Source organism: Phyllostomus hastatus, unplaced genomic scaffold (genome assembly GCF_019186645.2).
Source record: "Phyllostomus hastatus isolate PE091 unplaced genomic scaffold, TTU_PhHast_1.1 phas_contig_17, whole genome shotgun sequence".
Lineage (NCBI taxonomy): Eukaryota > Metazoa > Chordata > Mammalia > Chiroptera > Phyllostomidae > Phyllostomus > Phyllostomus hastatus.
In genome coordinates, this window is record NW_025333664.1 from 18,015,711 (window position 1) to 18,032,479 (window position 16,769).

The window sequence follows — 16,769 nt, forward strand, 5'->3', positions numbered from 1 at the left end:
CCGGCAACCTGCTTCCCACCCAGTCTCCTAGCACCCAGGCGGATCCTGGGAGGCAGAGCAGCACAGTGGTTACGAGCTTGGGCTCTGTCTGCCTCACACAGACCTGGTTTGAAGTCTGGCCCCACCACTCTCTAGTTACATGGCCTGGAACAAGGCACTTCACTTCTCTGAGTGCCGGCTTTCTCATTTGGAAAATAGCAGAAAATAGCGTCTGCTGCTTGGGCTAATGAGAGGATTAAATGAGATGATGCATGTGGAGAGCTCAGCACAGTGCCTTATCACAACAGTCCAGCAGGTAGCAGGGTCCAAAGCAGAGGCGGAAGCTGAGACCTGGGGAGGTGCGATGACGCACTGAGGACGAGTACAGCAAATCCGCACAGGAATGAGACCCAGAGCTGGGTTCTTCACAGCAGGGTCGTACGTACGGCATTCTGGTTCCGGCTTTTCAGATGAGAACGCTGAGGCTAAAAAATTACAAGTGACTTGGCCAAGGCCACAGAGAGACCCAACGGTACAAGAGGAATTTCATCCCCAGCCTGCTTGATGAAAAAGCCTGTGGTTTCCCCCACGTGCCTCCAGAAAGTAGATGTGTGTGGAGATTTCAGATTTCAGGGCTCTTTAAACCTGGAACAGGGACAAATGCAAATCTGGGCAGATGGGGGGGGGAGGGGGAGCTACCTGGAGAGGAAACCAGAAGGAGTTGGTGAAAACAAAAGCCTCTTTCTCAGAAGCCCTCCCTGGGGACCCGGCAGGAGAGGAGGGGGCTGACAAGCAGGGCCATCCGTCCTGCCACGGCTGAGCTGAGGGCTGAGTCTAAACAAACAGAAACAGTTCCAGCTTGGCCATCCACTTGTTGGGTGATCCTAGGCAGATCACTCACACACACACACACACACACACACACACACACACACACAGTCCTCTGTTTCTTCAACTCCAGAATGAGATGGCTGCACTGAAGGGTGTGTCAATTGTGAGAGACGAATAATAACCACCCCTCGCCAGCCCCTGACTCCTGGTCAGGCCCTGATCCCACGGCCCCAAATGGTGGCCTCTTGGCGCTGGCTCCGATATTACCCAGCAGGGCTGGGGCGTCCTGCAGGCAGATTCTGGCTGGATAGCCAGGTCACTTCCCCTCGACAGGCCTCAGCTTCCTCACCTGTGAAATGAGTACCTATCTTTGCCTGATCACCTATAGAACAGGAAGTTCCAAAGAGCTACCTCAGAGGCGACAAGTCCCCTGAGGTAATGAACAAAGCATCCCCCAAGGCCCCATCCCAAATGTACCCTCAAGCTCTTTTAACTCCTCCTCCTTTCCCTCCGGTCCATGTCCCCTTTGCACAAATGGAACAAGAGAATCCAAGCTGACGAGTGCAACAGGAGCAGCAAAACCCCTCACAGCTAACAGTAATAGCAACTGCCACCACAGCCAATACCTGACTACTCACCTGGGTGGGCCAGGCACTGGGCTAAGTGCTACACTGGGACTAAATCTCAGGTAATCCCCTCAATCAAGGAGGTAAATCCCACAATTAGTCTAGATTTACAGATGACAGGTTAAGGTTCAGCAAGGTGAAATGACTTGCCCAAGGTCATGTACATAGCAAGTGAGTAGCAGGGCCACCCAGGTATAAGCTCTTCTTTTGACCTCAGAAATCTTCATCTTGCTCTGACTGGAGTGGCTCAGTGGGTTGGGTGTCATCCTGCAAACCAAAAGGTTGCAGGTTCAGTTCTCAGCCAGGGTATATGCCTGGGTTGCAGGTCGTGGTTCCCTGGTTGGAGGCGTGGGAGAGGCAACCAATCAATGTTTCTCTTTCCCATTGATGCTTCTCCCTCCCTTCCCCTGTCTCCAAAAAGTAAATGAAATCTTTAAAAAATAAATTTAGCCCTGGCTGGTGTGGCTCAGTTGTTGAGTGCCAGCCTGTGAATCAAAGGGACGCCAGTTCAATTCCCAGTCAGGGCACAAGCCTGGGTTGTGGGCCAGGTCCCCCCAGTGGGGGGGGCAGGGGTGAGCAGCAACCACACATTAATGTTTCTCTCCCTCCCTTCCCCTCTCTAAAAAATAAATAAAAATCTTAAAAAAATAATAAACTTAAAATAAAAAAGAAGTCTTCATTTTATCCTTGAGGCTATGAATGAGGTTTCCAGGGTAACATTCCACACCATGGGGCATGGCGCAGATCTAGGCGGGCAGTGATTGGGAAATATCTCATCTTTATCCCCCGCAAGCCTCTCCGGATAACGGTCATGACAGACTTGCATTATCATTCAAATGTGTCCAATTCAGCTCTCTAACTGCAATAGCACTGTCCCATAGAAGTACTGTGCAAACCTTATATGTAACTTAAAAGTTTCCACTAGCCACATTTTATGCAGGTATGTATGTTTGTATGTACGTATTTATTCATTTTAGAGAGGGGGCAAGGAAGAGACAAAGAAACATTGATTGATTGCCTCTTATATGCACCCCAGCTGGGTCCCAAACCCGCAACCCAGGCATGTGCTGTGACTGGGAACCGAAGCCTCAACCTTTCACTTTGTGAGACGACACCCAACCAGCTGAGCCACAGCAGCGAGGGCGCAGTAGCCATATTTTTAAAAAATACAAAGGAATGAGTGAAATAAATTTTAATAGCATATTTATTTGACCAAATATGTCAATTTCAACATAAAATTGACATAAAAATATTATTGAGGTATCTTACATTCTTTTTTTCATACTGGGTCTTCTAAGTCTGGTGTGTAGCTTACATTCAGAGCACATCTCAACTCTTTTTTCTTTTTTTTGAAAGAAAAAATAACCAAATTTAATACACACATATGTCTGGGGACCCAACATACATGAGAGAGTCAGAGAGCACACATACAGGAGAGTTTCCCGCGCATCTCAGCTCTGATGCTAAACTGTCGTCAGATACTCAGATTCCCCAGCCTTCACAACTGAAGCAGGAGATTCATGAATCTAAGTTCCTAAATATACATAGAAGTTTTTCAATAACCAAATAGAGTATTCTTTTCAAATCTGAAGTTAATCAAATCGAATAAATTAAAAAGGGAGTTCCTCAGTGGCACCAGCCATGTTCCCAGTGCTCGACAGCCCCCTGTGGCTGGTGAACACCATTCGGGGCGGCTTACAGCTCGGGGCGGTCCAGTCCAGAGGGCGGGTGTGGCCTCTGGAACCCCAGGCCAGAGCCAGGCCTCCCAAGGGAAAGCTGAATCGGCGTAGAATGGTATCTTACTCATTTAACAAACCCCTACTGAGCCGGATACACATATATATATTTTTTATTTTATTTTAATCATTGTTCAAGAAGAGTTTACTGTCTTATATATATGTATATTTTTTTAAGTTTTTAATCCTCACCTGAGGACATTTTTTTAATTGCTTTTAGAGAGAGGGGAAGGGAGAAGGGAAAGGAGAGAGAGAAACCTTGATGTGAGAGAGAAACATCAGTTGGATCCATCAGTTGGACCCGTCATACATGGGGCCATACCTGCCCGGACGGGGGACTGAACCTGCATATGTGCCCCGACCAGGAATTGAACCAGCAATCTTTTGGTGGACGGGACAACACTCCAACACACTGAGCTACCTGGCCAGGGCTGAGCCTAATATTAACATCTACATCTATCCACAGCCTAAAAACTCAAATATGAGACTAATATTAATTTCTGGGGTGTACATCTGGGGTTTATTATATTCACAATGATGGTAACAAAGGGATCAGAGCAACTATTGTTCAAAGGATGTCACTTGGGCTTAGAGAGGTGGGCCACCTGCCCAAGGTCACCTAGCGCTGACCCCAGGCCTGTCTGACTTGAAAGCCTGAGCTCTGTCCCAAAAGCTTGACAGGGGCCCCACCTGGAGCTCAGCCTCCTCAAAGAAGAAATAAGCCTTCGCCACTATTCTCGGCCGCCCCTCCTCCCCCAGGCTAGAGAATGGCCTAGAGTAAGACGCCCAATGAAGAGGGTAAAGTAGAAGAAGAGCAGGGGAGAGGCATGGCATGCCTGGCCTGCACTGGGCGGTGGCCCTGTGCACAGGGCTTAGGCCGCTGAGATGACATCCCTCCAGCCCCCTACCCCTACCAAGCAGGAGGCAAAGCCCACAAGGTCCACTGGCTGCCTGCCGTCTGGGTGGGTCCTGGGGTTAGGTGCCATGCCTCACCCAGAGGCCCTTGGACCAGGGCCACAGCCAGCACTCACCTCCAAGGTCACCTCAGCTGGAGTCCAGGGAAAGGGTCCAAAAGGCAACCCTCCTGCTAGAAGGAGGGAGGAACAGGTTCTGGAGGTGGATTCCAGAGTAGGGAAAAGGTGGCAGGTACAGGCCAGAAAAACCTGGGTGGCCCCGCCCCTCTCCTGGGGAGCTCAGCTAGCACAGAGCCCAGCAGGGTGAAACTCTCCCCAGCCATTAGGTTTAACAATTAACTCTGAGTTCCATTTCAGCAGGAAACAGTTCTAGCAAAAAGCCCCATGGGGGTAGGGGGACTTGGAAGGAGATAAATGGGACAGGGCTAGAAGATGTGAAGGGAGAAAGCGGTGGTTAGTGAACTCCCTCACCACTCCCCCCCACCCCAGCGTATCCTTCCAACACGGGACGGCCCTCATGCTAAGGCATAAGTTCCAATAAGGTCGGGGCAGTGGACCTGGCACATAGTAGGTGCTCAGTAAATAAATATATATATTTTCTAATCCTCACCTGAGGATATGTTTTTATAGATTTTAGACAGAGAGGAAGTGGGAGGAGAGAGACAGAGAGAAACACTGATTGTGTGCCTCCTGTACACTCCCAACTGTGGATAGAACCCACAACCTAGGTAAGTTCCCTGACCAGGAATCCAACCCGCAACCTTTGGTGCATGGGATGACGCTCCAGCCAAGTGAGCCACCTAGCCAGGGGCTCAATAAATATTATTAATTAACAAACAAAGGGGCTTTGTTTGAATGACACAGGCCAGACAGATGGGCAGACTGATGGAGAAGTTCGGGAAGGCAAAAGGTGGCGTGCCCGAGGCTGGCCACCTTGCTGACCCCTCTGACTGCAGGTCCTCACTGAGACCACGCAGGGCTGAGGACTGGGATGGCAGCCATCTGGGGCCTGCCAGGAACATGGCTTTGAAGTCCCTCAGCACTGCCTCTGCTCTTCCCAGCTACGACCTTTGGAGCCTGCATTTCTTCTCCCATAGAACGGGGGTGAAACCACTAAGGCACCCCGCGCAGGGCTGCACAGGGCCAGGCTCACAGATGCTGAGACGCTCTGTGCCACTGTAACACCGTGTGTCTCTGACTGCCTGGCAACAGCCTCCTCTTCCCAGGCCACCCCCTGATCACCCCCGCATCTCAGTATTCCCCTGGCTCCTGCCGATGTGGCCCTTTTTCCTTTCTGGGGAGGAAAACCTGGAACGATGACGGCTCCAGCCCCCTCACATCCCACTCACCTGGGATCACACCCCCTGTCACACACACACACACACACACACACACACGCACTCACACCCTGGCAACGGATTGTTCCCAATCTGACATTTGCTTGTCATTTACACCCATCCCTGGGTTTCCTGACTCCCCTCCTCGCCCTTTTGTCCCAAACCCTAACACAGGCCTAGGCCCACAGTCCACCTGGGGTGGGCGCTGAATGCACTGTGGCCAAATCACTCAAGCAGGCTCCCCCTTCTGAGCCTCTGCTTCCCAGCTGTGTAACATGAGGGTGAAGGGGGTGGAAGCAGGGAGTGGCTTCTCCTACAGGCCGACTCTGATATTTAGTCTGATATTTCTGGGATCAGTTTAGCGTCAGACAGAGCAGAGCTCGGATCTCCACCTTGGCCAGGTCAGCAGGCTGCCCTGCTATTACGGAACAGATTCCATGGTGAGCCTGCAGGGGCCTGGGTCTACAGAGCCCGCCCCAACCCTTCTCAGCTCAGCTCAAGCCGGGGCCAAGGGACAGAGGCCCTCCCTGCTCACTAGTCCCCACTGTCTCCTCCACAAGGCCCTAATGTTTCTGCCCTGCCTTTCCAGTCTTCTCTCTCTCTCTCTCTCTTGCTCATTCACAGTGGCATCACGAGCCATCGACCCCCCAGATTCTTCTTAGCAAAACAAAGCTTGAAGCTCCCCCTCCATCTGGGGTGCTGAGCCTAAGCCCCTTCTCTGTTAGATTCTGGAGCTGCCTCTGCTTCCACTCTGCTCTTGCCTGCATTCTTCCTCCAGCTCTCTACACATGTGCCCCACCTCCCCGTCTCCGGGCTGGAGCCCTCTCCCTCCCCTCCACGGGAATACCTGTCCCCCTGCCTCAACTCACTCAGCCGTGTCTCCGCCAGACGCTACTTGCTCTAACAGAGTCTAACGGCCCCTACTTGACCTTCAGACCCTGGGATCCAAGAACTCTGAAATGATTTCTCTGTCTCTCACTCTTGCCACCCAGCACGATGCTTAAAACACAGTAGGTGTCTGCTGAAACTCCAATAACAACAACCAGTAACTGAAAAATAATGCATTATAACCATTTATTGACCATTCGTTCTTCACGATGCTCAGATCTCAGAAATTTTACACACAGAATTGGGGTAATCCTCCCAAGCCCCCAACAGATTTGTCATCCGCGCCCCTCTGTTTTAAGCTGAGGAAACTGAGACTCAAAGAAGAGAAGTGACTTGCCCAAGGTCACACAGCCCGGCAATGGCAGGGTCAAGACTGGAGTTTAAGTTCTTACCCACTGCCCTACTTGGCCTCCTCCAATCCACAAATAAAGGGAGGGATAAGTGAGAAGCCACGGCCTGCCAGTGAGGGGCCACAGGGGCTCAAACCAGCCCCTCCAGGGCCAGAGGCAGATTCTGCAAATAGAACTCAACAGCCTTCTATCAAGCTCCTGCTCTGTGCAAAACTCTATGCTAAATGCTGGGGAGAAAAACAGTAAGGTATAAGACATCCTAGGGTCCACAATCTAGCAAGAGAAACAAGCCCTGTCCCAGGACAAAGTGAAGGCCACACAGAACTTGTGCCCAGAAAAAAAAACAGATAAGGCGCTAAGAGAATGCAGAGGAGGAAAAGACAAATTCTTGTTGTCGGGGTGGGGGTGGGAGGGCTCACAGGGCTTTGTGGGACAGAGGTTGGTACCTAAGCTGAGCCTTGAAAACGCAGACAGGATTTCAACGGTGATTGCAGGGAGGGGGTGGCATTCTTGGCAAGGAGGAACCCAGGGACCTGTGGCAAAGACACAGGTAAGCACTGGGCATGTCCCAGTGTCCTAGGAACCTCAGGAGACACATTCTCCAAACCCCTCCCCTTGGCACTGGCCCCAAGCGTCCGGCTCTGAAGAGAGGCCATCTTGAGCGTCCCCAGACTCACAGGCACCAGACTCATTTATGGTGAACAGGCCCGGGAAGAAGGAGAGGGCTGAGCCTCTGGGCACATGGATTGACAGGAGGACCTCAAGGGGCTGGAATCTGGCCTCTTTGGGAAATTTCTGAAGATGGGAGACACTAAAAGAAGTGGGGTGGTCCCACTGGAGGCGGGTAAAGCTAGGGAAGCAGCAAGAAAAAGGGCAAAGAATATAAACTGGGGACCAAGAGACCTGGCTTCCAGAACCACAGATCAAAGTTAAATGGGACCTTGAGCTGGTCTTGTCCAACCTTCGTTTTACAACTGGAAAAACTGGGGCCCAGAGAGGGAAAGGGACTAGCGCACAGCCCCTCAGCATCCTCACTTAAAACCAGCAATGTGCCGAGGGGCAGGGGACATCTGTCTTCGACACCTGATGCCGCCGTGAGCTCCCCAGGTGACCCTTCTCCGGTCATTAGGCTCCCACTCTATAAAACGGCCCTGAGGACGGCGGTTCCAAACTTTTATGAGTTGTGACTCAGAGAGTCAGGTGGTGCCTATGGATCCTCTCCCGAGATCAAACCATACTCTCGAAGGTATGTACTGTGTCATTTCAGAAGTTCATAAACATGTGAGATCAGCATTCTCCAAGGACAATCTGAGAACCTCTGTCTCCCAGCCACTTTGGCAGGGAACCTGTTAAAATGGGCTGATTCCAGGGCCTCACTACAGATCCACCCTCCCAGGGCACAGCCGGGTTTGACTCTGGGCAAGTCCTGGAAGAGAGTGTTTTTAGCCAGCTCCTCTCCGCTGCTCTTGGGGAAGCTCTGCCTTGGGGAGCCTAGAGGCGGGGGGAGGTGCCGAGTGCTCTCCTTTCTCATACTGAATTTCTGCTTCCCTGCCTATGAAGAGAGGGTTCTATGGCTGAAAGTTTTAAAGCCACTGCTCATTAATCAAGGTCCCTCCGGGTTGAGCCATCTGCTCAAGCTGACCATGGGCATGGCCATGGTGGAAGCGGGTGGGGGCCCAGCAAGCCAGCGGCAGTTGCCCAGACTCTCAAGTGCCGTTCTAAGATCAGCAGCCCTGCTTGGGAGGGAGTCTGGCCTCCTGGGCTGAATCTAGGGTGAGAGGAGGTTTCTAATCAATCCTGGCCCCGAGGCTCCTTCCCTCTCTCCGGCCTGTCAGCTCTGGCTTCCTTCCCTTTTTCTTCCCGGCACAAGGGTACTCCTGAATCTGGATCTCTGAGCTCCAGCCTCTGCCTTCCTTCCCCTCTCCCCATTGCTGATCCTGATAGAGGATCGCCAAGCCCCCCCACTCCCAAGCACCCTTCTGAGACAAAACTATCACCCTTTGCAGATGATAAGTATTTAACTGGAACACTCAAGATAACCTATGAAAAACATAGGTGACCAGTAACAAAACAATATTTGGGAAATAAGCCAAGTGCCTTCAGACCTGCTCTGTCACCTGCCCCTGATGCGGGGTCAGTCCCACAGGTGGGCAGCTGCCTAGGACCAGGTGGGCTCAAAGTCCTGGCCAGCCCCATGGCTGACACTTCAGTGTCAGTCTCCCCGGGAGTGACAGCACAGGCCTGGGAGACAACAGACCTGGACTGGAGACCCTGACTGGAGACCCTGCCCTCTGAGCCAAGAATTTGTTCTCCGAACCTGAACAAATGCATATACCTCTGAAGCCCCCTAAAAGTTCTTGCAGGCCCCACCTGGGGCAGTGTAGGAAAGACTCAAGGGCACCTGCTGGCTTTAGATGGATCTGGATTTCAACCCCAGCTGTGCTGCCTGCCGGCTGAGGACCGGGTAGGCCTTGGGCGAGTTACTTAGCCTCCTTTAATAAAATGGGGAGCTAATCTCCGCCTCGCTGGGTAGGCTCAAGGATTAAAAGACAGAGGTGTGAAGGCGCTGAGCTCGGGATCTGGCATGTGGTAAACCGATCAATGGAAGCAGTTGTACATCAGCCACCAGTGAGCCTCTGCCAAGGAAGACTAGGCCTTCCGATCCTGAGGTGGCCCCAAGCAACCCTAAAACCACCCAGCTGAACTGGGTCTGGGGCTTTATCTTTAGGCCTTTAATTTGGACAGAAGATGAGGAGAGGGAGGAGGGGAAGGTAGAAGAGTGAGAAAAAACTGAGAACGGGAACAAGACAAGTAAAGGAAAATCGAGGGGTGAGGAGGAACCTGGCTCCCCCAGCTAAGGGGAAAGGAAGATGACTTCAGGGAAACTGCCAAGACAGGATAAGCCTCCTCTCCCTTCCAGAGCTTTCCTAGGCCCCGCCAAGGCAAGACTAAGAGGGGCACTGCCTGCTGAGAGCACCGCCCTGGCTGTCAATAGGGACACTGAAGCCTCGGGTTACTTCCAGCTCTAGCTCCGCAAGTTGCACTGCCCGCCCCGGGTGGCCTCCCCGGGCTGGAGCAAGCAGAGAGGGCCAAAGCCAGACGGAGAGAACAAGACAAACTGCCCCCCTAGCCTGTGGAGGCAGTGCCTGCTCACCCAGGGCTCAGGGGCTCCCTTGCTTGGGATTCTGGTCCTGACTCAGCAAGACTCTTCCCCTCTGGGTCTCCACTACCAGGCCCCGTGCTAAGCCTTCTCCAGGCCACTGCCTGCCCCAAGCTCCCGCTCCTGAGACTGAAGTTACAACTGGGGAAAAAGCACTGTTCAGACTATAAGCAAGAGCCACAGACAAGGTGTTCCACTCGTCACTGACCTGCTGTGTGACCCTCTAGGGGTCACTTCTCTCAGAGCATGTTCCCCTCCTCTGGCTAATGAGGGCAATGAAGGGCAGGGGCCATCTCTGAGGTTCTCCCAACTCCGACAGCAGCGGTGTCTCCCAGGACACCTCCGAGCACAAAGGGGCAAAGAGGGCTCGCCCCAGGAGAGGAGTGGGCTCTGCTGGGCTCTGCTGAGAAGGCAGTGGATGTGGCAATGGCCAAGGGCTATTATGATGATGACGATTATAATTAAAAATCACAGCAACAAACTCTTAAGCACTTTACAAAGAGCTTTCTCATTATCCCCCGGGAGTCACAATCTGGTGAGAGAGGTAGAGCTGGATGGTAATTATTCACATTTGGCAGATGAGAAAAGTGAAGCAAGATCGAAGTGGCTTGTCCCAGCTACTAAGTGCAAGAAGGGGGAGCCGAAGGGGCAGTAGTAAAGATCTAGTGCCAACTGCATGCCAGCTCAGGAGGCTTGCTCCCATCTGTCATCATGACCAAGGCTCACAACCACAGCATGACATTGCAGACACTACTGTCCCCACCTCATAGAAGAGGCAACTGAGGAAAACAACTGATTTCTATTTGAGGGCTCAGGGCTGACCCATTCATTGCAAAGCCTGGATTGGGACCTGGGCTTGTGGGACTCTAAGACCTGCACTCTTTTCCTCTTCTTGTACGTGCCAGGTTAAAGTGTCCCTCCCCCCAATTCATGTCTACCCAGAACCTCACAATGTGGCCTTATTTGGAAATAGAGTCTTTGCCGATATGATTAGTTAAGTAAAATGAGGTCATAGTGGATTAAGGTGGGTCCTAAATCCATTATGACTGGTGTCCTTGTAACGGGAGACAACAGGGACACACAGGGAGGAAGGGGAGAGAGCCGTGTGACAGCAGAAGGCTGATGCTGCTAAAAGCCAGGAACCCCAAGGACTGCTGGCAACCACCAGCAGCTAGGAGACAGGCGTGGAACAAACTCCCTTCTCACAGCCTGCGGAAGGAAACAAACTTGATGACATTTTTTTTTTTTTTTTTTTTTTAGAGAGAGGGGAAGGGAGGGAGAAAGAGGGGAAGAGAAGTATCAATGTGTGGTTGCCTCTCACATGCCCCCTACTGGGGACCTGGCCCACAACCCAGGCATGTGCCCTGACTGGGAATCGAGCCAGTGCCCCTTTGGTTCACAAGCCAGCACGCAATCCACTGAGCCACACTAGCCAGGGCTGACTGTTTTTTTTTTAATCTTCACTGGAGGACATGCTTTTAGAGAGGGAGGGAGGGGAGGGAGAGAGAAACATCAACTGGTAGCTTCTTGTAGGCTCCCCAACCACGTATCAAACCCCAAATCCAGATATGTACCCCGGCCAGGAATTGAACCCACAGCCTTTCAGTGTACTGGACAACATGCCAACCAATTAGGCCCCACTAGCCTGGGCTCATGCCAATACCTTGATTTCTAACCTCAAGCTCTAGAACTGTGACAGAATAAATCCCTACTTTTTCAAGCCACTTGGATTGTGGTACTTGTTAAACAACCCTAGGAAATTAATACACCGTGAGTCCATTGTACACCGAGAAGTCATATTCCACTTCTCAGATTCCCAGTCATTGGCCTTGGAGGTTAATGGAGGCCTGGGCCTGTGAGAAGTCATTGTAAACTCTCCTTTACCTCCCTGGCCCAGGTTGGCCTGAAGTCCATCCGCTGTGCTTCTTCCGTGTTCTAGGTCTCTATCCACCCCACTGGGCCCTTCCATCAGGTAGACAAACACCCTCTGAGCCTGGTCTCCTGGTCAGCAGTCTGTGCCCCCACCCCCATCCCTACATCCACCCAGGCCATCCTCTAAAGACACCTGCAAAGCTATGTTTTTGAAATGCAAATCTGACCCAGGCTAGCTTTATCCTCTTCCCTTATTCCCCACCCCCTGTAAGTCAAGATTTTCAGCCTGTGCCAGACTGGCCCCAGCCTTCCTCTCAGGCCTCATATCCCAGCCACACACCCCACCCATCCCGACCACTCACCGCCTTCTCCAACCACATGGAGCTTCTTGGATTTGCCCTAACAAGCCATAGTGCCTTTGCACATGTTGCTCCAACTACCCGGAAGATAAAACCCAGCTCCAAAAAACCATCCCTCTCCCCCATGGAGCTTTTTCCTCCGGGAACAGCCACATCCTGGCACCTTGTACACCGTACACATTGACCTGTCTGCCCCCATGCCTAGCCTGTGAACACTTGTATTCATTTCTGTTTCTGTTAGGCTTAGGATTGGCAAAGGCATTCAAGAATGTTGAACTGAATGGTGGAGCAGCCATAATGGCAATAATCATTAACATTTACCAAATGTTTGCTATGTGCTTAGCACTGTGAAAAGCATTCCTTGTATCTTACCTCGTTTTGTTCTCAAAACAATGCTACGAAACAGATACAATCATTGGTCCTGTTTTACAGGTGAGGAAATGAAGAGATAAGGTCACTTGGCCAAGGTCACCCAAATAGCATATAGCAAAGCCCAAACGACTCTAGAGCCAGTGCTAGTAACCAATACTATGTGTTCAGCCCCTCCCAATACACTCATTTTACAAAAGAGGAAACAAGCAAGAAAGAAGAAGTGACTTGTCCACAGTCAGTAACAAGGCAGGGACCCTAACCTTTAGATTCCTTAACTCAGTGCTCTTCCTTTTCCCATTCTTGCAGGATCCTAATCCAGGAGGACACAGAAAACAAGCTGGGCTATATCTCCTGAACAGCTTTCTCCTGCCTTCCCTGGAACAGAACTCAGCATGAGCCCGGGCACAGTGAGGGCTCAAATCTATGGCCACGAGATGCAGCAAAGAGACAGATAAATGTGCCTCAAAAACATCTGAGGCCTGCTTAGGTATTGCAATGTCAGGGCTTGAGAAAAAACTTGGGGTATCATTTAGTACCATCTCCCATTCTATAAAGGTACCCATTCAAGAAATTCATTGAACACCAATCATAAGCCAGGCACTGAGTGGGGACACTAGAAGGCTGATAATTGAGTTCCTGCCCAGTGGTATTTGCAATCCAGTGAGAGAAGACGAACAGCTAACAGGTTCATGTATAATTACAAACTCTCATAAGTACTATAAAATACCGGAAGCTCTAAGAACGTACAACAGAAAAATCAGACTTAGCCTAGGGAGTTGGTGAAGCCCAGTGCGCCCTGAGAAAGTGACTCTTGGCTGAAATCCGAAGAGTGGGAGTTAATGAAGATAAGAAGCAGGGAATGTGTGTACTAGACAAAGGGAACAGTACTAGACAGAGGGAACAGTGTGTGCAAAATCCCAGAGGCGACAGAGTTCCTGCTGCCTTGATGAACTGAAAGAAGGCCAGAGTGGCTGGTTTCCAGAGGGGTAGACAGAGACTCCATCCTGCAGGTCTTGTAGGTCAAGGTAAGGAGTGGAGAAACTGAGCAGAGCCGGACACCTCTGGTCCAGAACCTGGCCCAGCACAGACGCTGTCCATTGCACAATTCAGTGAAGGAGTGATTTGTCCAAGATCACAAGGAAGACCTGGGACTTGAAACCAGTACCGCTATCTGCCAGGTTAGGGTTGCAGGCTACTTCAGGTATGTGTATGGGAGGAAGCAGGGGAGGCCTTCCAGGTGTTTCAGCCAAGAGGAGGTTCTGGCTCCCTGTCTGCACTTCTCTCCAGCTCTAGAGTACCCCAGAATCACCTGCGTTTGTAAAACCGACTGCTGGGCTGCACCACCAAAGTTATTAATTCAGTAAGTCTGGCATAAGGCCCAAGAATTTACCTTCCCAAAAAAGATCCCAGGTGATCCTGTTGCTGTTGATGGGGTGACCATACGCTGAGAACCACTGCTCTGCACTAGAGTATATGGGTGCTGAGGGGAAGGGGGAGTGGAGACCATGGCCTGGATCCTCCAGGGCTAAAAGGGTAGATTCCTAAATCCCAGTGACAATGAGACAAACTCTTGTACTCTGAGAAAGAGAAGGGGCCTCAAAATCCCAGAATCCAGCCTAATAGCTTCTCAGCCAGGGAAACTGAGGCTTAGGGCATTTAGACTGACATAAGACAAGCCCACTAAAAATGTATTGAGTGAACAGGTAAATGCATACAGGGTTTGACCGAAGTCAAAGACAGACTGGTCACTCAGATGCCAGGGCTCCTGAACTCCGGGCCTTTCTTGTCCTGGGAAAGGAATTCGGGGAAGGGGACCACAAGCTCAGCTTTTCCCAGCTTCTGCTGCCTTGGGCAGGGAAACATTTTAAGAATTGCAGAAATCTGCTGTTGGCCTCCAATCCTATCACCCATCACCCTCCTTCCTTTCACACTCCCAGCTCCCTCCCTTTACACTCCAAAGCCTGTGCACTTTATCCTGGCAAGCAGGCAGCAGAGGGGGAGGTGAAGTTACAGGGAAAAAGAACTGGAAGTGAAGGGAGGATTCTTGCCCTTGAATATACTTCTTTTAGAATAACTCCTCTCTCCCATAAGAGTCTCAGTTTCTCTCTGTCCTTGTATCCAGTCTTACCCCAATCTAGCTACCACCTTTTCACCCAGTTTTTCTAAAATAGAATGGCCCTGCACAAAATTTTTCTATCCTATTCCAGTTGGCAGCAAAATGCCACTTCTCTTGCAAATGCACATGCACAGTCTCACTAATATACAATCAGCTAGACGTAGATAAAAACAAATATACCAGAATTTATAAAAACACATACGCATCAAGAAATACATCATTCACTGTTCACTGATAAACCATACCTAAGCACCAAAATGCATAAGAAATACACAGCACACATGCACACAGACTATAGATCTAGAAACGCATGCACTGCATCCATGGAAAAGGGGGTATGTACACACCAGAGACCTCTCTCAAAGTGCAGGTCTCCTGAGGGGGGATTCCTGGTGGGGGAGTGGGGGTGGGTGCTGGCCCTTTAAGAGAGTGGTCCTCCCTCCTCCTTTCAGAGGGCAGTAAGATGTGGCTCCACTCTCAGTGCAGGGTGAGAGGGGAGTGTGGTTGACCTGGCCAGGCCAGTCTGGCCCTGGACGACGGTCCCAGCTCCGAGACAGGAAATGGATTCCTGAATCGACTGGGACACCAGCCTGAGGCCCGTTGTCGCTGCCGCTGCTACCTCCACCACCCCACACCCACACCCACACCCCACACACCCCGGGCTTCGGACGGGACACGCCCTCCGCTCCAGCTGGACCGGGTACGCGGGCTCCCGCTGTCAGTCGCGCTCCCTCATGCCCCCAGGGTGGGGCTGCCCACCTGCTAGCAGGGCGTCTCCTCCTCCCGCCCCCCAGGGCGCTCCCGTGGGCCCGCCGCGGGGTGGGCCCGCCACCCACTGCCCGGCCAGGTGCCCCGCTCCCTGCGACCGCGGCGCCTCGGCCGCCGCCCCCACCCCTTCCTGCCGGCAGTGCGGAGACAAAGCCGCGCACACTCACACGGGGGCTACGCGGGTGCACACCCAACCTTGCACGCGCACACACGGGGAGTCACACTGGCGCTCACGGCGACACACACACACCCCCCGCCACAGGCTGCCGCCACAAGCAAAGCCACTGGCACACACCCTCACCGAGAGGTACACACACTCCGCCACACATTCGGACACACCCTCTCACAGACACATTCACGGAGACACACGCAGACACACACACCCTCTCCCAGTTCAGGCGCGGAGACACACGAGGCACACACACGGATGCACACACATGCACACCCGGGGCACACGCGCACACGCGCGCACACGGAGCATCCACTTGCACTGATCCACGTCCACTCGCGCGCTCACAGCCAACACACACCCGGCGATGTGGATCCAGACACACATACCGGCGCCAGGATCTGGTCAAACGAACCGAAGCCGGGCTTCTGCCTCGCGCGCCCGCCCCCTGCCCGGTGGCGTCCAGAACCCCGGAGCCTGCCCGCCCGCCCGCCCGCCGGCCGGTGCTCGAGGACCTGAGACCGAACCTGGAGCCCTCTGTGATCACCTCCAACACACACACACACACACACACACGCACACACACACACGCACGCACGAGCTGGGCCGCGGCGGGGTCCTCTGGCCCCGAGGAGGGCAGCGGGACGGCTAACCTGGCGGCGGCGCGGCTTCCGGCGCTGTCTGTCCTCGATCCGTGCGTCCGGCGGCCGCCCGGGTGGGCTCCGAGGCGCGCTCGAGCTGCGCAGAAAAGCCCCGCTCGCTCCCTCGCTCCCTCCCACAGCGCTCAGCCCCCTCCCCGCCCGCCCGCCCGCCCCTGCACCCGGTCTCCCCAGTCCGCCCCGCCCCGCCCCGGCCGGCTCGCCCGAGGAGGCGGCGGCGATCCCGGCTGCCCAGGCAGCGGCGGCGGGCGGGCGAGAGAGGAGCAGCGGCCAGCAGCGAGTGGCGAACAGCCGGGGGAGCGCCGGAGCCGAGCGTCGGGAGGAGCCGCGTCGTCCCGGGGAGGAGAGGAGGGGAGGGGGCTGAGCCCCACGAGCCCGCCTGGCGCTGGTGGCCCGCTGCCCGCTTCCCCACGTGGGCCCCGCGCCCGGCGCCTACCTGAGCCACTGCCGTGCTCAGAGGCCGGGGGGCCAGCGGCGGGGCGAGGAAGTGGAGACCCGGACCCCAGGCCTCATCGCTCTCTCGGTCCCAGCCGGTGGGCTCAGGCCCCGCTCCCGCCTCCTCCCGGTCTCCGCCAGTGCCGACCTCGGTTTTCCCTGGCTGGGATGCCTCGGCTCTGGGCCCAGTGCCCTGGG

The 16,769-nt window shown here is 53.3% G+C and overlaps 1 protein-coding gene across 11 annotated transcripts in view; it reads right to left on the reverse strand.

The window, feature by feature from the left end:
• Positions 1–16,270, reverse strand: part of EPB41L1 (erythrocyte membrane protein band 4.1 like 1) — a 116,806-nt gene extending 100,536 nt beyond the window's left edge. For all 11 annotated transcript variants that reach the window (XM_045832709.1, XM_045832708.1, XM_045832712.1 and 8 more), the window contains exon 1: positions 16,131–16,270. The gene's annotated coding sequence lies outside the window, so the exon portion shown is untranslated. The remainder of the gene's footprint in view (positions 1–16,130) is intronic.
• Positions 16,271–16,769: the final 499 nt, after the last annotated feature.